This window comes from Balaenoptera physalus, assembly GCF_965194825.1.
Source record: "Balaenoptera physalus genome assembly, chromosome: 4".
NCBI lineage: Eukaryota > Metazoa > Chordata > Mammalia > Artiodactyla > Balaenopteridae > Balaenoptera > Balaenoptera physalus.
Window position 1 is genome coordinate 84697036 of NC_138891.1, and position 20608 is coordinate 84717643.

A 20608-nucleotide genomic window follows, 5' to 3' on the forward strand; every position below is an offset into this window, starting at 1 on the left:
ACCGTGGTAGGCAGAATAGTGGCTCCCAAAAGATGTCTGCATCCTAATCCCTGGAACCTATGAATATGCTACCTTACATGGCAAGAGGGACTTTACAAATGTGAATAAATTAAGGATCTTGAGACGGGAAGATTATCTTGGATTATCCAGGTGGGACCTATCTAATCATATGGATCCTTTCTTAAAATCAAAGAACCTTTTCTGATTATGGTCAGAGGGAGATGTGACTACAGAGTAATGGTCACAGAAAAGCAGCATTGCTGGTTTTGAAGGCAGAGCAAGGGGGCCTCTAGAAACTTAAAAAACTAATGAAATGGATTCTTTCTACACCTTCAAAAAGAAGCACATCCTGGCTAACACTTTGATTTTAGCCCAATAATACCTATGTTGGAATTCTGATCCACAGAACTGTAAAGATAACAAATGATTTTGTTTCAAGCTATAAGTTTGTGGTAATTTGTTATGACAGCAATAAAAAAACTAATACAGTAACTAGATTGTCCTGGTTTGCCCAGGACTGTCCCGGTTTTAAAACTAAAAACCCCACATCCTGGAAACCCTTTCAGTCCTGAAAAAACAGGACAACTGGTCACTCTACCCCCATTTCTCCATTGATACCAAGGCTGAAATTGGCTTCCCGAAAGATTCCCCAAGGCAGTGATTCTCAAACACTGGTGTGAATCAGGATCACCTGGGGGACTTAAAACAGAGTTTTGCCCTCCCCTCCATCCCTGGGTTTCTGATTCAGTATGTTAAGAATGGTGCCTGAGAGTTTGCATTTTTAACGTGTCCTCAGGATAGGCTGATGTGTTGGTCTGAGGACCATACTTTTAAACCACTGTCCTAAGACACAAAATCCTCTGGGAAAACCATGAATAGAATTTCATTTCTTCACCCACATGCCAGGCACAGATAAAAATGAGATGAGTTTGTGGGCAGGTACCAATTATTAAATCTCATCGAACACACAGCTCTGAAATCTCCTCCTTGATCTGCTAGAGCACTTGTGAAAACACTTCCACAGTGATGTAGTGGAAGGGGTTCTGATCCCATTCCTGCCTTTAATAAACATTTGGACCGGGGCAAATTACCTACTATTTTGGCTCTCAGAATTGGAGATAATGCATGTAAAGTACCTGGCATGATGTCTGGGATATGAGATATGCTCAATAAATGATAGCCGTGCAAGAAGCTAGGCCTTTCCAAAATATCACTCTCATACAGCTCATACAATCTGATAAGAATGTGGAAGGACAACTGGTCACTCTACCCCCAACTTCTTGCTTATCCCTCAAATATTTATTGTAATTATAGCTGCTTTTACATTTTTGTTGTATTTTAATCTGTGTACTGGCTTATTTATGTTGTTGATCCTCAGTTCTTACTATACATTTGCCTTTCCAAGTGACATTTTCCCTTTCTTATATATTCTTACTTCTTTTCCATTTAGAGAAGACCCTTCAACATTTTTTTAAACGGTAGGTTTAGTATTGATAAATTTTTTAAATTCTTGCTTGTCTGAGAAGTTTTTTTTTCTCTCCTATTTTAAATAATCATCTTGCTGGGTAGAGTATCCTAGGTTGCAGGTTTTTCTTTGTCAGCACTTTGAGTATTTCATGCTACTCACTTCAGACCTGAAAAATTTCTGCAGAACAATCAGCTGATATCCTTATGGGGATTCCCTTATATATGCCTCTTTGTTTTTCTCTTGTTTCCTTTAGAATTCTCTTTAACTTTTGCTATTTTAATTATGATTTATCTTGGTGTGGGTCTGTTTGGATTCATCTTGTTTAGGACTCTGTGCTTCCCATACCTGAATATCCATTTCCGTCTTCAGGTTTGAGAAGTTTTCAGCCGTAATTTCCTCAAATCCATTTTTTGATCCCTTTCTCTCTCTCTTCTCTTTCTGGAACTCTTATAATGCAAATGTTGGAATGCTTAATGTTATTGCAGAGATCTCTTAAATTGCTTTCATTTAAAAAAAATTTTTCTTTCTGCTGTTCTGACTGGGTGATTTCCATTATTCTATCTTCTAGATCACTTATGTGTTCTTCAGTATTACTTAGTGTACTTCCTAGTGTTTTGTTTTGCTGTTGTTGTTGTTGTTGTTGTTTTTTGGCTGTGCTGTGGCTTGCGGGATCTTAGTTTCCAGACCAGGGATCAAACCCGGGCCCCTGCAGTGGAAGCACAGAGTCCTAACCACTGGATCACCCGGGAATTACCTCTAGTGAGTTTTTAAATTTCAGCTACTGAATTATTCATTTCTGATTGGGTCTTTTTTATATTCTCCAGTTCCTTGTTAAAATGTTTACTGTTTAGATCAATTATTTACCCTAAGTCAGTTAACATTTTTACTACCAATTTTTGAATTCATTATTTGGTACATTGTTTATTTGTTTCATTATTTTTTTTTTTCAGGGGTTTTCTCTTGGTTTTTCGATTGAGAGTAGTTCTTCTGCCTTTTCATTTTGCTTAACTTTCTCTGCCTGTATGAATTTAGGTGAATCAGTTACCTATTGCAGTCTTGAAGGGGTGTTCTGGTGTGGGAGTGTCCCTATACAGACTGCATATGCCCAAAGCCTTTAGTGGGAGAGCTGAATTTTATGTGGAGGCAAGTCACATCTTTCCTCAGGGTGTACTTGGTAGTGGTGGGGATGGAGATGGAAGGCTTGAGCTGGCACAGGGTATGAGGCAGGATTCCTGTCTGCTCAGTGGCCATCACCACCCTGTCAGGAGTGGGGTCTGATCCCAAGTTGCTGGAGCAGAAACCCTGAGGGCTAAGCCTGAGCTGGCTTCATTCCCTTTAGGTGTGTGATTTTCACTCTCCCCACATGAGGACCTTAGCCCCAGAGGAGGGGAGTGTTGAAACAAGTGGGGCCTGTGCATGGACAGAGGTCTGATGCGCTGCCTATGTAAATGTCTGCAGCTCAGCCCATTCACAGCCTTGGGTGCAAGTCCCCTTTGTCCCTCACAGCTGATTACTGCCCCCTGCCTCCACTGCCCCTGACCTGTTATGGAACCACTCTGCAGGACTGGCAGGACCCTTGTGGACTCTCAGCATGTATCGGGAGGTTAGCTATGGTGGAGTGGCTGCCCTCAGAGATCTGGGCAGCTTCTGAGGCACTGCTTAAGTGCCAACAATGGCTGCTGCCACCCCACCCAAGCTCCACCCCGGGACTGTCCCACTGTCAAGTCTTTTCCCTGGTCGCACCCACCCCAGATCCAATGCCACACTGTGACATGGAATGAGTGGGGCCGGAGCATTTGCTCAGCTTGGGTTGTGGTGTGCAGCCACTAGAGCAGAACTCTCTCTGCCCTGCCTCAGGGGATAGCCAGTGTGTGTGCTACTCACACTGGAGTGCAGGCTTTCCCAGCTCTTCTATTTGTCCCAGTTGTCCTCCAACCAGCCAACAGGGTTTATCTCCTCTGCGTAGGACCCCAGGACTGGGACACCCAGTCTGTGGCTCGACCCACTCACTCCCCAAGACGTGTGTCCACCTGTGTAATCTCCCTTTCCCCGAGTCTGCTCCCAGGGGCACTGGTCCTGACCTGATGACTTTTCTTCTTTTCCTACCTGTTGATGTGTGTATTGTTTTTTTTTACAGCCATGGTTGTACAGGAGTCTTTCTGCCAGTTTCCAGTTAGTTTTCAGTGAGAATTGTTCCACGTGTAGATTATTTTTGATGTGTTCATGGGGGGAGGTGAGCTCCATGTCCTCTTACTCTACCATCTTGATCTCCTCCCCCAACATCTCTTTTTCCTCTTTTTCTAGAAGAGGAAACAGTTTTACTCCTAATCCTACCTTCTGGTTGAGGGGTGATGTTCCAATCAATGTGTTACCCTAGCCACAGGGAGGTAAATAATCTAGACAAAACCAGTCAGAAATTTTCTAGGGATTTTTCTAACTGAAACTTATGGGAAACAGCTCTTTTTCCTCACAGGTCTTGAAGCTTTAAAGATAAAATTCTGAGGCAGCTTATAGACATAGTTTCAGCCTCATGGGGTGAGCTGGTGTCAAAGAATGAAAAGAGTGAAGCAGAATTGCAGTATGGGGAGACAGAGACAGACAGAGACTTGAGGCCTTCATTTCCCTAGATGAACACCACTGGACCCACTCTTCTCCCACTATTGCCATAGTTTGCTTCTCTGAGATAAAAAGTTCCTCTATAATTTAAGATAGCTTGAGTTGGGCTTCAGTCTTTTCAACCAAGAGTTCTTACTGTTACATATTCCATGGTCTCATCTTAAACTTGGATGCTTCCCAATTCCTGTCTTTCTGGCTCTTGCCCGCAGACTCCTCAGACAGCCAGGCTTTATCTACATGCAGCTTTTCTTGATTCTCCCAGTCTTAGGAAGGGGTATGGCATAGTCATTAGGACGTAAGCTTTAAAGAGTCAGGTCCGTGGCTGAGCTCCAGCTCACTTCAGACTCACTGCCTGGCCTAAGCCAAGTTACTTAACCAAACTGAGTCTCAGTTCCTTCACTTGTAAGGAAATGGCAATAAGAGTGCTTAACCAAAAGTAAGTACAACCCTCTTAAACTGGCGTGTGTGTGTGTGTGTGTGTGTGTGTGTGTGTGTTAGATGATGAAAATAAGGCACTCAGCACTATGCCTAGCACATAGTCAGGGTTCAGTGGTAACCTTCACTATAACTCAGCATTCAGATGCTACCAGGGCTCCTTAACTTCCCTTGGGTGTTTGCCTTCTGCTGCTGGCCAAATGGAATAAAATTGCTTCATTCTTTTTATTTTTCCCCTCATCACAGCCCCACTGACTGGCTTATCAGTCCATAAGCTATAAAAGAAAAAAGGGACTATGTCCCCATGCAGATCTAAATAAACCTGAGGCATGTGACCCCCAATGCTGATGCTGTGTACTTGAGATTCTGATGCTAATTGCAAGACATTGTGTCACTGCTCTGACTGACATGAGAAAGTGTGAGATTGGCTGCACACAGTTTTACAAGGTGATAGGTTTTTGGAACTGAACTATGAAGCTGTTCTACTATTGGGAGTGTTGACAAGATAATACATGCAAAGCATTTGGTTTCCTTGGAAGACAGGTATGAGCAAAATACAAAGTAGGATTATTTATTGATTATCTGTGGGAAGGAGAAATGGAGAAGCAGAGAGACATACTTCTCTTTTGGCATCTTTTACATTCTGCCTCGTATTGCAATTATTTCCCCTATCAGGCTGCAAGCTCTGAGAGGTGAGGGGCTTTGCCTTATGAATTGTTGCATCCTCTATACTATCTGGAAAATAAGAAGTTTCCAACAAATACTGGTTAAATGAATATCGAATGGATAACTGGAATATGTGGTTAATAGGAAAACAACACTTACTTTGTGTGGAATAAAGAATAAATAAGTAAGGAGGCAATATGATATTGATACTAAGAGTACAGAACAGGGTTTGGGTTCAAATCCAAGCTCTTTCATTCATCAGTTTTATAAACTTGGGTTGATCCTTGATATATTTCTTTATTTTTCATCAAAATAATAATAGGAACTTCACTGCCCACTTGGTACTGTTGTGATGAAGGACGCTTCTCATGGTCGGGAGCTCTGTGGCCAGATCCACCATAGTCCCCAGCACAATCATCATGGGTACAACTAGTACACTGTAGTGGTAGGCATCTGTTTCTAATTTAGTCTGTGGGCACTGCTCACTCTCCCCAACACCCTTCTCTCTTTGTCCCATACCTTGAAACCTCACCATTGTTTTCCAAGGTGAAAGCTAGTTAAACTGATAAACTGGGTGCATTACTTCTCTCAGGAGGCATATTCCTATTTCAGTGTGTGGTTTATGGAGGAATAGCCTGTAAATACTTTAATATTTCTATTAAATATTAGTCTATAAGTATTTAAATATTTTAATCATAAATATCTCCCATTTATTGTGCATCTAATACATATCAGTCATCAAGAATCACTTTACACCCATTATTTCTATTCCATGCCACAATCACAAAGGGGATAGATTATATTTGCCATTTTACAGAATGAGGTAACTAAAGTAATTTGCCTGAGGTCATAGATCCAGCAATGGTTAAAGCTAGAAAATGATTCTGGGTCTACCTGGTTCAATCTGATTGAGCATCTCTAATACAGGACTTTAGGTGCTAAAAATAATAAACAATAATCACTAAGCCCTTTCAATGCTATAATAATGAAATGACTTGGGGGCAACTAGGACTCTCAATGACATTTATATCATACTTCATTGTAGCTTCCTTTCTCCATCTCAGCGTATAGGCAGCTCTACCCATCAAGAAGACCCTGATCTAAACTAGACATTTTACTGGTCATCAACCCCACGGTAAACAAATCTAAAGAGGTCTCTTTATCTCAGATCCTTGTAGGTCTTTAACACAGGGCCTCTCTGCTTTCTCCAGTATAGAAATGGGGATCTCAAGGGATAATTCATAAAAGGTTGAGGAGCCCGTTGGAAGACAAAATTCCATTGAAGCTGAGGATCAAGTCTGTTGAGCCTAAGGTGTAGCAATGGCCATGGAATCCAGGAAAGCACAGCTTGATCTATGAAGAGAAATAGGATGAAATCTGCAAGATGATGGACTTGGTGAATAGTCAGGAAGAGAAAGGTGTGGGCCAAGAATAGCATAGCAGTGTATTCAGAAATGGTTAGTCCTTAATCTCCAAAGCTAAGAAGAGTTGGAAGTTCTGTCTACTTGGGTAACTGCTTTTCTCTTTTATTATGAACAAAGATTCTCTCATCTCTAGTAAAGCAGAGTTTATTATTCCCAAGACAACAATCATAAGAATATCTCTGTTGACACTGTACTCTGGAAAAAACATAGGAGAAGAGAATATTGTGCCCCAAGGGCAAAGGTATAAAGAAGGAGTCTAAAGATGTTGGGTTGTGGTCAAAGGGCACATTCCCACACACCCCTTCTCCCCATAACTTTGCACCCAGCACCCTCGCCCCCCACATACACATTCCTCCTCACCTCACCCCAGTCAACTGGAATTAATTGAGCACCTTTTCCATGTAAGGCCTTGCGCTTGGTAACTGTGAGAAATACAAAGATGCATGAATCACAGTATTTCCTAGACCCACAGAATCTCAGAGCTAAAAGTAAAGGCCTTTCAGTTGAAAGAGATTTAAATCACTTTGAATTCTTGCAAGTCTTTCAAAGGCAAACCTCTTTTTAAGGGTCCTACTGCACAATCTATGAATCTAAAAATAGCAGTCAGTAACATTTTGGGACCAGGAACTCTACTGACCATTTCACATGCATTCTTTACTCTAACCCTCACAGAGTTCCTCTAAGAGAGGTATTATTATTCCTCATTTACACATAGGAAAATTAAGGCCTAGAAAGGTTAATCAGTGACAAGGCTGGACTATGCAGGGAAATCTGACTCCAAAGCCCATGCTAATATTTATTTTACTCTACTGCCTCTGACTTGCTTTATACCAAAATATGGCAAAGGCTGGTGTGTGGGATCATCTTTATAACATGGGTGCATAGCTGGTACCCTGTGCTTCCCCTGAAATCACAGTGGGTAGAGGTCAGGTTTGGCAACCTCCCCTTACATTCCACTACGGGAGACTTTTATCTTTTTAGAAAATAAATCTCATGAGATAGTAACAACCAAGGATATGACCCAGAATTACAAAGGGGGTGGGGGATGATCTATTTTCTACAGGCAATAGTAAAATGGGTTCCTAAGGCAGATAGGGTTGCCAGAGAGGGAGATGATATGGAACAGCTCATTTTTGGAGAGCTGTCATAATATAGTGGAAGGCAGCAGAACACATTTAATTGAGTCCCAGGTCTGCCACTTACTAATTGTGTAACCTTGGACAAATCACAGTCTCTCAGAGTCTCTGTCTCCTCATTCACGAAATAGCCATCACAATGCCTACCTCAGTCCTCTTTTGGAAATCAATAGAATAACACATGCAAATCAATTAGAAAACTGCCGCCATTCTCGTAAAATAGACTATTTTAAGTTATTTCCAGTTCCATGAGATTTCCTTTAAGTAAAATTATACACTCCTGTTCTATCTCCCTGCCTCTCACTGTGCCATTTTTCTCAAAAAGACACAGTTTTTGATGTTCAAGGATAGAATGTGATTTCTTGGTGATAAATCATTCAAACAAGTGGGTAAAAGTTCTATGAAAAAGAGACCAGGATGCTTAAATCAACAGCAAGTGGCATCTGTGACAGACGCTCAGAGCAGCAACACCTTCTCACCAGGGGCCTCAGGAATCCTGAGCTGGGGTGGCAGGTGAATCCTGCTGTTTCCTCCTGGTTTTCATCTCTGCAGGTTGTCGTTCAGGAAAAGCAAACTCCTTCTCCATTTGCCTGAGGGGGGAGATGCCTAATTACCATACTTCTGAGTTCCCTCTGGAAGGCTGGTGCCAGGGCCTGAACTCAGCTCCACCCCAAGTCTCCATAGATACATGCTCCTGGAAAGCCTTGGCTGTCACCCTTCCCCCACCACAGACACACACACACCCCTGAGAACAGACAGACAAAGGCTGTCAGCACCAACCCTGGCCTGCCCAACACTCCACCCTGAGACCAGGATGGAGAGTCAGGAAGACAGTAGGTGACCGGCAGAGACAGTGCTCTGCACAGAATACCTCATGGAGCTTTGATCAAGCCTGTTTTAAATATTCCGTTCACATGTATATTCCACCACTGCATTGACAGTTTTTCCCTGGTGAGCAGGCCCTGATTTTCATATTTCTTCTCCTTGCTTTTAGAGAGCTTGCCTTGTAGAACAAAAGCTCCCCTCCCCCTGCTCTGTCTGGTATTACTCCCGAGAACATTCCTGACTAAGGCTGTTTCCAGCTTCTATTCCCTGCCCCCTCCTTCTATTGCTTGGAGAAACTATGTGGCAAAAACTCAGAAAATATTTCATCCCCCTTAGGAAAAAGCAATTTGAATGTTTTAGCAAAAAAATCAGTTCAAAAGCATTTGCTTCCACCCACCCCCTCCACCAGCCTGAGAAGCCAAGAAATGAAGCCGTATTCTACAGTACAGACACCATCAAGGAGTAAATCAACACCCCAGGGACTGCAGCGAGGGGCGCTCTGTTGCTTAAATACCCAGCCACAGCTCATTAAATGGAGCTGGTTTAACAAGATCACAGGGCTTTCCCCTGGGCTTCTAACCCCAAGGACTCCCCTTACTTACCAGTGGGAAAGACGCTGCGGACGAGCATCTTTCCTTCTGGTATCTGCAGGCTTTATACATATGGTCTCCTCTCCTCTTTCACAAAATGGATAATGTTGACCCTTCTAAATAAGAAGAGGCTCCAGGGGCACCTGTTACTAGCAGCATCACAGAAATCTACAGCTTGGTTTGTTCTGACCACATGCTACATTGCCAATGCGCTTTTCTTTTTTCTTTCCTTCTCTCTTACTTTCTTCTCTTCCTCCCTTCTCTGCCACCTTCTTTTCTCCCTTTTTTCCTTAGAAAGAGTGGAGGTTAGGAAGAGGCGGAAAGAAATAAGAAACTATAACTACAATAAAATTATGACTTGTTTCTTTCAGATCACTGGCTCCAGCTAGCCTTTAAAGCAAGTACCAGTCTTGGGCTTCTTTGGTGAAGGATTGTGGGTTTCTGTGACTGGGAGAGAGGGAAACCATTATCCATGCACCAACAGCACCAGCCTCCTCTGGGCATGTGCTTGAAATGAAGACTCTCAAGTCCCACCCCAGACATACTGAACCAGAGTCTGCACTTTAACAAGATTTCCGGGTGATTCAAATGCAGGTTAAGGTTTGAGAAGCACTGGTCTATGGGATGGTGACACATTACATCTGTCTGCCTGGACTTTTCCTCACCATAAATCCACACTAAGTCACAGGGAACAATGTCTGCTGTTCTGTGTGTAATATTACCAAGCTTAGCGGGTCTGCTGACAATATACACACGGGATTCTACACAGGCTCAGTGAGCTGCAGGGGGCTGAAATGTAGGGAACTGAAACACTGGGAAGGGGCCCATAGGCTCCCTGTCCCTGGCAGTTACTGCTGTACAGTAACTCAGCTTCTGCTGAGAAAAAACTCTACAGGAAGACAGGCTGCCCCAAGCCCAGGTTATCAGCTGCTCCATAGCCTGTGAGGCCCTGCTGACTCTGGCATCATGGAAATAACCCTGGACCAGAAATCAGCAGACCTGGATTCAAAGTCTCCTTTCATCTCATCCTCGTTTGGGACAAGTTACTAGATTTATCCTCAGTTTCTTCATCTCTACAGTGAGACTATTAATACCAGCTTAGCCTGCCACATAAGTTTGTTGTGAGGATCAAATAAAATAGCAAATTTCAAAAAGTCTGCAAACCAGAGCAGTATTCAATTGTTATTGCTAATTAGTATAGAAAAGAGGTAGTTTCAGATTAGAAGGGAATCAATAGATACAATCTCCTTCCTTAAACAGGAATTCCCTTCTTGCTGTGAGAGGAATTACCAACTGATTCTCTCCTTTCAGTCCTATAAGCTCTGAAAAAGAAAAAAAAAAGCAATAAAAGGATGGATGGGTGGGCGGGTAGACCAGATGGACAAATGAACATCGATTGAGTGTGGACACAGTGTTAGGTATTTTCAAATATATTCTATCAATGCTCATAATAGTGAGAGCACACAGACATTGTGGGGAGGATGCTGTGATATAGTGTCCCCTTCAGGAATGAAGGACTCATTCTTCCAGCTACTGAGAGTGCTGCCGGCAGAAAGCCCTCAATTTTCAGCCCTCTTTGAGGATTATTTTGACTAAAGAGAGCTGCTTCATCCCAGGCTGTATCCATTGACTGCCCAACAAAAGGGTATCAAGGCATAGCCCTCTTTCCAACTCAGGATGTCTCTTAAGTCTCACCCTGTCTGTGTTTTCCATTGAGACTGCATCAGAGCTCTACTTTTCCCTCTGTTCATTCCTGATTCATTCCTTTCCCTTCCATTGGAATCCATCCCAAGAGAACACCCAATAAACCATCTGCTTGATAATCTTCATCCCAGAGCCTGCTTCCCAGGGAACCCAACCTGTGACATAGCCTCATACTAATTTCTTATGTTTTGAACCTATTTTGTCAACCACACACATTCACAGACACACTTGGGATCAGAAACAATCAGAGATTCACAGGGAAACAGAAACTATCCTATCAAAACTGGAAGGAAACTTGGGGATCATTACATCCAACCATGTTATTTAATAGAAAAGATTGAAGTTTAAGTAATTTGACCAAGGTCACTTTGCTAGTTGGTGGCAGAGCCGAAACCAAACCCCAGGTCTCCTGACTAGTGATCCAGTATTTTTTCTATCGCACAATGACATTGTCTAAGAAAGAGAAAAGGCCTATGTCCAAACCTGAAGTAGAACATAGCACTCTATAGCAACTTACAAAGTCAAAGAGCAACAAAGCATTTAATAACAAACCCTCCTGTCCTAATTTTTGGCATGTTTTCAAAAACAGATACATTAATATTTTAAAATATTGCTGGTTACCTATTCTTTCTTAAGATAAGTAACCAGATACATATCTGGTTAGTGGAGGTTGTCTGGGCCAACCTCCACTTTTGATGACATATTTGGGTTGGAAGATAACCATATAAATTCAACAGGCTGTATTCTGTGATCCCATTGGGCCAGCTGTAGTACAGCTCTCTTCTGTATACTCATAATACCCTGTATGGTCTTGATTTTGTACTGACCACATTGGATTATGATTATACTTTATGGCCCTGTCTCTCCAGTAAAATATGAGTTCTTTGCAGTCAGGTGCTGTGGTTACTCACCTGGGTGCTGTCACATGATCAGTACTGAACTAATGTTTGCCAAATAATGAATAGTTGAATGAAAGCCAAAGTTGAGGTCTCCTCATCCTTTCCTCAAAATATCTTTTCCATGAAAGCTTTATAGGGCCTGAGAGTCTCAAGGGAGTTCAGAGCAGAAAGGGGCTTTAAGAATTAGCTTGTGTTAATCCAATACGTTTTACATATTAGGAAAAGAGCCCAGAGGGCTGGGGAGGTGGAAGGACTGTGACCTTATGCTATCAAAACAATCATGTTTGGGCTAAATGCTTAAAAGTAGGATCTAAAGTTTTATTAGTCGCCTAATAAATACTTTTGTCGCCTCCCCTAGGTAAGGTTTTTCAGCTCTTCTATGGTTTAACTCTCCCTGTTGAAACTTGCAAATATGGCTCTTGCCCCAACTCTCATGATAAAAACTGGAGAAACCGGGCCCAAAGCTACATTCACAGCCCCCACTCTATAGAATAAGGGTCTTCAGCCATCGATTCTTCGATTCTTCTGCTTATGTGAAATGGGATGGAGCGCAGCTGGGATGGCTACCTCAAGTCTTATTAAACAGGGAGCTAATCTGATCAGAGGCTTGGCTTAACTGAGGCTGACTACATTTCCTCAGGGTTTTTGCTGTCCCAGAGGAGGAGGGGAGTCAGGATGCAGATCAGAAATATAAGTGCTTTCACTGAGGCACGGCTAGATTTGCAATTCAAATGCAGCAAGGGGAGAAAAGAAAAAGAAAGAACAGGCTACTGGGCTAAGGCTGAATGCCATGGGGTCACTGGGTTCCTTAGCAGTATTGACTATTCAAAGGGGTAGGAGGTCGTGGATCTGGGCAGGGTGAGAAGCATCAAATATATTCTCTGTCATTCCTGGAGGAGAGAGGTGACTCCTGGGGAATGAAGAAGATTGCATCACCAATTTGATTAGCAGGAAGAGCTGCACTAGGACTCGCTGGCACAATCCTATACACTGTGATTTTCTCAAACACCTCCATCTTCTATTATTGTTGTTACTGCTGTGGATTATCATACAGGCTATCAAACCCAAGCTAGGTGGAACTGAATAGTCATATAAATATCATCAGCCTTGTTATTATTTTTGTTTTTGTAATGTTACCAGGTTCCAAAAATGTCCTTTGCATGAAAGTATTTTTTATTGGTAGCATTAATAATACACATATGAGGAGCTCAAAAGACAGTGCCAGCACAGAATCAGCATCAGATCCCTGACGGTAAAGATGAGAACACAGGTGGGCTTGAAATAAAGCAGAGGTCAGGTACCCCAGGGGAGTGTGAGCCCTCAGTATTAGAAAATGAGGAACTCTGAAACTAAGAGGAGAGGGAAGTAGTACAGAAGCATCAAGAAGCCTACTTTTGGATTAATTTAATGTGAGAAACAATTTAAGGATGATTTTTTAATCCAAATTGTCAACTGATAAAGAATTAAGTGGCATAACTTGATTGTCTGATTATTAAACACAAGAGATGGAACATTTTCTACACCAGACCAAACATATATCTGATCATAAAACTGAAGGGACTAGTGTTAAAATCCCTCTGTGTGGGATATCCTAGAGCTGTAAGATACAGCTTAACTGTATCCACCCAATGTGGCCAAAATGGCATAGGCTACAATAATCTCACTTTACTTAGGCAGAACTTAATAAAAGAAGTATCCAGAATATCCACCTAAATACCACAAAGCAATTATAATAAACTTAATTATTTTAAGCTTAACATTTGAGTAAAACTTTACATTTTTCAAAATACTTTTGTGTCCCTCTTGGCTTCCTGCAGTAACTGAGACAAGTATGATAGAGTTATTTATCTATTTTGCCATTTTATCTCTTTTCTCTTACTTTCACATTAATTAGTGGCAAAAGCTACATAGGCAAGCTTAGTACTCGTATTTGCTAATTAGCTCTACGGCATTGGCTTCATTATAACATAAAGTCCAGAATTTCATTTTAGACATGTGCTTTTGGTATCCAAGCCACATTCTGTGCACAATGGAGAGTCTGTCCACCATGACAGTTCATCCTGGGAAATGAGGACTCTCAGGACATCTGCCTCCTGTCACCATTGATCTGTTCAGGCAAATCACTGCAACTAAATACAGCCATAGAAGCCAAAGAGGACCATTAGCATTCCAGTCTAGGAGTCACAATATAACCAGCAGGTAATTCATACCATGTTGAATCAGCCAAAACAGGGCATGCCACCCCTTATCAGTGGACTTTTGCACAATCAGATGACAGTTCCTAATGCAAAGACAGGGAGGCATAAAGGGGAGAAACAAAACTGCCCTTACCCCATTTCTAGTTCATGTGCTTTTAGAGAGAACTGATTTCTAGAAAAACCAGTTTAAAGACTGATTTGGATCACTTGATATGACTCTAATTGCCTTTAGAAAGATCTCTAAAACTGTTCTGTAAGACGTCTTTCCTTGGATCTTAGCACAAGAAAAAAATAAAATAAAAGAGAACACTAAATATATGTCAAATATATTTAATATAGGCCCTATCTAGAAGATAGAGTTGTGGGGGCACTTTTTCTTTCTAATTATTACATGGTTCATAATGTTTCAATTTTTAAATACTATGTACTAATTTCATAATCAGAAAATATCACTAAACACCAAAGAGAGAGAGAGAGAGAAAAATCATACAGGTTCTAGGCCAGTGGTAGCATTTTAGAACTAAAACTCAATGTCAGAGAAAAAATTGGGTTCATAAAAAGTTATATGGCTAGTTTTCAGCAAAACTAAGTTATCTGGTTGACCAGAGTTATTGAAGCTTTACTCAGTGTCCATGTGGTTAGAGAATGGCAGGTGACCCTAAAGACCCTTCTTGCTCTAATAACCCATGATTCTGAGAGTTGGAAGGTGCTTTGGAAATACTGTCCTCAATAGGGTGGTCATGTTATTTATTGCTTAAAATAAGGCATTTTGTGGCTGACAGGGGAGTACAGTTGATAATTATTCCTGGACACCAGGTATAAACCAGAATCCTCTAGGCATACTAGGCTGTATGATGACCTGTCCTTAATAGACAATCAATTTCCAGACCCTCACTGGGATTTCAAACTTTTACCTCTATACCCAGTTGCCAATATTTCTGAGAGTAATAGGTGACACAAAAGGAAATAAGTTTTAGCCTGTTGGTACCTTTTAAATATTTTTTAGAGACATATGAAATAAGGAAACAAAATTTAAGCCATTCAGAGCCTTTATGTTAAATGACTAATTGGGGCCAGAATTAGAGTAAGACAATGAATGAATTCTAGAATATCACCAAATGCAGTAAGGTTTGAAGAAGGAAAAACAATGGTAGGAGAAAATTCTGGGTGGAAAAGAGGATGGAGGCCTGATCCATAATGGGCATACTGTCTAGTCACACGGTTCCCTCAATAGTATTTATAACAAAGTAACAAAAATAATAGTTTAGGCAACAGAATCATGGATGACATTGATAAAATACTATCAAAGTAAACATCATCCCTCACTGTGACAAGAGAAGCACTGAAACATAAGGATGCTAGGCAGATATCACTTCCATATTTCCTGACTTGTAGACTGTTACATTCCTAGCCATGATAATACATATTAATGGGAGGGTGGAAGTTAAATAAACATAATTTGAGCAAGCCAATTCTCTGTGGTATGCTTTTTGTAATGGATAAAAAGCTAACTGAAATGATTAGTCATTGTAGAAATAAGGCATTGATCAAGTAATAATAAGACTTAGCTTCCAAACAGCATGAAGCACTATTCAAAAGCAATCAAAAATACCATGTTATCGGGTCCTCTTAGCAGCCCTGAGAGCCAGAAATTATGTTATTGTCCCAATATTATAAATGAGATGACTATGGCCCAGGGCAATTAATTTGTTAATTGTTTTGCCTTCACTGAAGAAATCAGAACTAGAACCCACATCTCCTGATCCCCTATTCACCGCATAATCCAGTGTTAATTGTACTTGAATGCCTAGAAAAAGAATTGACATTGTGAAAGCTGTGGGTTTAGTGACTTCTGACCATCCATTTTGGTTGAAGTCCATTTCTTTGGTTTTCATATCCCCTAGGGATAATTCATCTCACTCAGCCCCTACCCATTCACCATCTGACCTGCCATGCTCTCTGAAAATTGCAACTCTGTTTTACCTTTGGAGTAACCATATTCAATTATAGTTTCTGCCTTTGTGTTTCCTCAGCCTTTTTTCCTACACAAATTGATGGTGACAGCAGTGATACCAATTCAATTATATACCATCTTCTGGTTCCCAGTAATGATTCTGAGTAGGTCAACAGGGACTCGCTGGAACAAGAATGACCATGAATTAAAAGGAAAGAATAAGCAGTGAAAGCCTAATTAGAAACCCATTTTCACTTACTGGGAAAATTTGAGCCAACTTCTCTCATAGAATGAGCAAAATAAATTATGGAAAGAGTAGGTTGGCCAATTTATGAAAGAGGATTTCTAGAAAGGATTAGAAAGCTTTACAATTATATTGCCTAGGTGAGCAAAACCTGAGTGGCACAAAATAAAATAATATCCTATCAAAGAATTCGGGGTTGTAACAAACATGTCATATAAGGGTCAAATATTTTTGGCACTTCCATTCATACAAAACATATTTCCGTATTGAGCTCTCACCATGTAGTAGGCTGTTCTAGACTAGAGTAGAGAGACTGCCGAGAACAAAATAGCGAAGTCCCTGCCCTGATGGTGGTTACTTTCCAGTGAGGAAGACAGATGGGTCATACAGGTGTTATGAAGAATGAAAGAAGGTAAAGAGACTGATGGTCACGTGATAGAGAAATGCTATTTAGGTAGAGGGGACAAGGAGGGCCTCTCTAAGGAGGTGACATTTGAAAAATGAATAAATTGAGGCACAAACATGTAACACACACTACCAGATTCATGGAGGGCTAGATGGTAATGACATTTAATTGTTTAACCTTTGTGTATATGTTTAGTAGCCCAGACTTTCAAGGTTACTATTTTTATAAGTCATCTACCCTGAAAATGACAGTAAGAGGCCAAGCAAATAATTGTTGTCTCTCAAATGCTAAACTGAATCCTCTACAAAATGAAGCCAGTTTACCAAATCGAGTGATGAGTGATTCTTTCTTTTTTTTTTTTTTTTTTTTCTTCTATGACAATCCTTTAGAAACCAAGTCTTATACAGTCATCCTCTTTCCCTTGCTCTATTGCCTGTTACCTGACTGTCCATTCTTGGTCAGCTATTTATTTTTTCTGTGCTTAGACTATTTTTGTGGATTTTTATATTGTTTTATATGGGGGAAAAAGCCTAACAATCAATAAGTTATTCCTTTTTCTTTAAATCAGAGTTTTGATTTGCACATAATAAACCAGTGTGTACTTCCAGTTTAAGTCAATTCAGCACATATTTGTGGTCTAAATATTATTAGAAAGATAATGTATTCAGCACAAAATGGGAGAAAAAGATGAGTAAAACACAGTTTAGCTCTTAGACAACATACTACGTGGATAGTAGATAAGTGTACAAATAACTATAATATGAGGAAGAATTGAATTTCTTTCTCAAAGAAAAAAATCTCTTAAAGTTGTGAGAAGTTAGATGAGGAACATAAATGATTTCAAGAAGGAAGAATGATTTGAGATGAGTCTTAAAAGAGAGGTAGGATTTCAAATTATAAAAGGAGAACCAGAAGGCATTTCAGACCAAAGGTACATTAAAAATGTGCAAATGAAGGCAAAAAGAGGTAAGTCATGCTTGGAGAAGGGCAGATACTCCAGATTGGTTGAAATGTAGGTCATTAGGAGTCAAGCAGTGATAAATATGTTAGATGGTGTCAAATAGGCCAGGACAACATTATGAAGAACCTGGAATGCTGGAAAGCAATGGGAGCCCCCAAAGTGCTTTGAATTGGAAAATGTCACTAAGTATATCTAGTATAGATGGGGAAGGTAGACGTAAGATGGGAGACTGGCTAGGAATGTACTTCTAAGGTACAGAGAAGAGGTAATGAACATCTGAAGTAGAGTGATGGCACTAGGAACAATAATTTCTGAAGAGAAACACAAACCTGTGATGGTATCCTTAATGGGTCTTGGCAACTGATTAGATGGGAGGCAAGATAGAGAAAAATGTAAAGATTATTTTTAATAATAATGGCACCTTTTTTGGGGTGTTATTAAGAAGAGCAAATGAAGAGTTCAGTTTTATACATATTAAGGTATTACTAGGACATGCAGGTGGAGATGAGTAGGTAGAAATCTGGGATTGGGCCTTGGGGGAGATTTGGTAGAAGAAATCACTTCAAAGGTGAGAACTGTGGCCAGGGGAGGGAATCAAAACATTGGGGAAATAACTGTAGAAAGAAAAGGGCAGAAAGCAGGGGTCTTATCTTAGGGGGACATTTTATTTGTTAGGAGAAGCTGGAAAAAGAACAGAAAAGTTAAGAAATAAGGAGCAGTAAGAGGTAGGATAGCAACTTACTTATGGAAACCAAGGGAGGTGACAGTTTCAAGAAGAAAGGTGTAGTCAGTAGTACCAGATGTAACCTTGAGACCAAGGAGGCCTAGAACTAAGAAAAGACCATGGGATTTACTACTTAGCGATGGAGGAAAGCTTGTTCAGAGTAGGGCAGGTATAAGCACGTGTGTACACAGAGGAAAAGGACCTAGAGAGCTTATGTAAAAAGCGAAAGCAGGGTAAGAATTCTTAATACAGCACCAGATGAAAGGAATAAACTAACATATATTCTGTGCCTACTTGGTCCCAATACTGTGCAAGATACATTTATGTTTTATTATTTAGTTCTCACATCAACACTGTGAGAAAGATGTTATTATTATTTTCTACTAAAGATGAAAATCTAAGGTGCAAGGAGGTTAAACATGTTGCTCCAGGACATATATCTACGTCCACAATAGGCCTGAAATTCTAGCTCTTGTGAGGCAAGGGCCAAAGGCCATGCTTTCTCCATGACACCATCTTGAGGCAGGAGGCCTAGGACTAGGTTTAATGGTTCAGCAGGGAAGAAGACCAGCACCTTCTCCTCAGAAATGGAAACAAAAGAAGAGGGGAATGCTAAAGTACATACTAAAGAGGAAGTCATCTGCTATGAGTGATTGACTAAAAAAAAATAATAATAATAATTGGAAATGTCATGAAGTGTAGGAGATAATAGTTTCTATAATGGTAGCAGCTGCATAATTGAAACAACCTACTATAGAGTATAGGCTGGAGAAGAAGGCTTATGAGGCTAGAGCAGAGCTTGAAGAAGGAGGAGTCAAGAACCTGAAGGTCATAAGGATGAAGAGCAGGTCGCAGGAATGAAAGAGATCAAAGTTGTGATCAGAGAAGGGAATCTGGAGCTCGAGATCATGAGTGTGGGGCCATTTTGAGTGAGATAACAAGCAATGAGGAAGTTAAAGAAGTATGGAACCAAGGTATTTATTAATAAAGTCCCAACCACATGAATGGCTAAGTTTTACAGAGGACTAAATCCCAAGAAATGTGCTAGTCAAAAAAAAAAAATATATGAATAAGTACATAAATAATAATTGTGATTCACCTATTGAATTTGGAGGTGGAAGGGTTTCCATAATATGTGTAGATTTTTGTAACAAGGAAATAAAGAAGGTAGGTAGCATGATCAAATAGAAGAACCTTAATGAAGAAGATGTTATCATGGGATAGTGGACTAAAGGGACCACAAAGAAAGAAGGACATACTTATCTCTTCTTCTGGTCATGAGAGACAGGGGAGTTAAAAAATGGACCTAGCTTCATTGAAGAGGTTGGGAGAGGAATGGTATCTCTGAAGAAAATGGTAAATCTTGGCCAAATCTTTGAGGGAAAGTTTGAAGACTAAAGGAAATTTATCCACGATCAAAGGACAGAGGGGAAGGAACTGGTTGAGGGATGGATAAGATATAAGAAGGCCTTTTGGATGTCACCCCTGAACAGAATAGAGATGCAGGTATTAGGGAGGAGGATTCACATGCAGGGCTAGGTCCAGAACAAACATTAGAAGAGCAAGGTCAGAAAGTAGGCTAGAGGAACTTCTCAGCAATAGAACAGGAGAAGTGCCAAGTAAATAATGATTAATGTACACAATTGTAGAACTAAATAGCCCTAGTTTTCTAATAAAAGAAGTAAAGCAATAGGGGGAGAGGAACCTGGTGTTTTACAAACCTTTCTCTCTACATGGTTTATCATACTGATAAGAATCCACCCTTTCTGCTGGGATAGGAAGGGGGATTAAGAAATCATATGAAGAGAACCACACAGCTGTTTGATGTCTCAAGTGGTTAGGTTTACAGAAACAGGCAACTGTTTAGAACCTCAGTTTAGGTCTATTTCCAAATGATGTCACTATTTTCTTCTTCACTGAGCATATCACACCTAGCATTTTATTTACATTTACTTGTTTGCTCATTATCTATCTCTCCCCCACCAACCCTCCCCCAAACACACACACACACACACACACACATACACACACACACACACTAAAATGTAAGCTAACTGAGGTCAGGAACTTTGATTAATTTGCTACTGAGTCCCCGGCACCTAGAACAATACAGCAGACATTAATACTGCTTAATATACAGCAGACATTCAATAACTACTGATTGGCATTTGATTGAATGAATTAAAGTATAAATGAATACTGGCCAAACAATAGCTGGTAGTAATGCAAAAATGAATAGGATCCAGACCCTGATTAAAGGATCTCATAAAATAGAAGGAGAAACAGGTCAGCAAATATAAAATTATGGAGGTACAAAAGAGAGCATTATCAGTTCTGCTTTGGTGGGGATCATCATAG

At 40.5% G+C, this 20608-nt stretch overlaps 2 long non-coding RNA genes across 3 annotated transcripts in view; both read right to left on the minus strand.

Moving 5' to 3' along the window:
• The window catches only part of LOC309659889, a 65059-nt gene extending 45943 nt beyond the window's left edge, over positions 1-19116 (minus strand). The window contains exon 1 of the long non-coding RNA XR_014263025.1: positions 6970-19116. This is a non-coding gene — a long non-coding RNA (uncharacterized lncRNA). The remainder of the gene's footprint in view (positions 1-6969) is intronic.
• Positions 1-20608, minus strand: part of LOC309659886 — a 372324-nt gene that overhangs the window by 159090 nt on the left and 192626 nt on the right. The gene's annotated exons all lie outside the window — the stretch shown is intronic.